The sequence below is a fragment of the Oncorhynchus clarkii genome, chromosome 5 (assembly GCF_045791955.1).
Source record: "Oncorhynchus clarkii lewisi isolate Uvic-CL-2024 chromosome 5, UVic_Ocla_1.0, whole genome shotgun sequence".
NCBI lineage: Eukaryota > Metazoa > Chordata > Actinopteri > Salmoniformes > Salmonidae > Oncorhynchus > Oncorhynchus clarkii.
Genome location: NC_092151.1, coordinates 37,653,116 through 37,653,461, shown reverse-complemented (window position 1 = coordinate 37,653,461; position 346 = coordinate 37,653,116).

Genomic DNA, 346 nt, shown 5'->3' with positions numbered 1-346 from the left:
GACGGGAATACCCCCCCAAAAAATCAATACATTTTCAAAACAATGGAAATTCTTTACAGTAAAAAAACAATAAATAATAAAATATTTGCAAGTTTAACCATCAATTGAGTGTTGGGGTTCATCCCAAGACATACAGTGAATATGAACATAATTATAAAACATGATATAGTCTGCTCATGGTCCCCCCTGTAAATGAGTCCCCCCTGTAAATGAGTCCCCTCTGTAAATGAGTCCCCTCTGCTCATGGTCCCCTCTGTAAATGAATCCCCTCTGTAAATGAGTCCCCCCTGTAAATGAGTCCCCCCTGTAAATGAGTCCCCCCTGTAAATGAGTCCCCCCTGTAAAT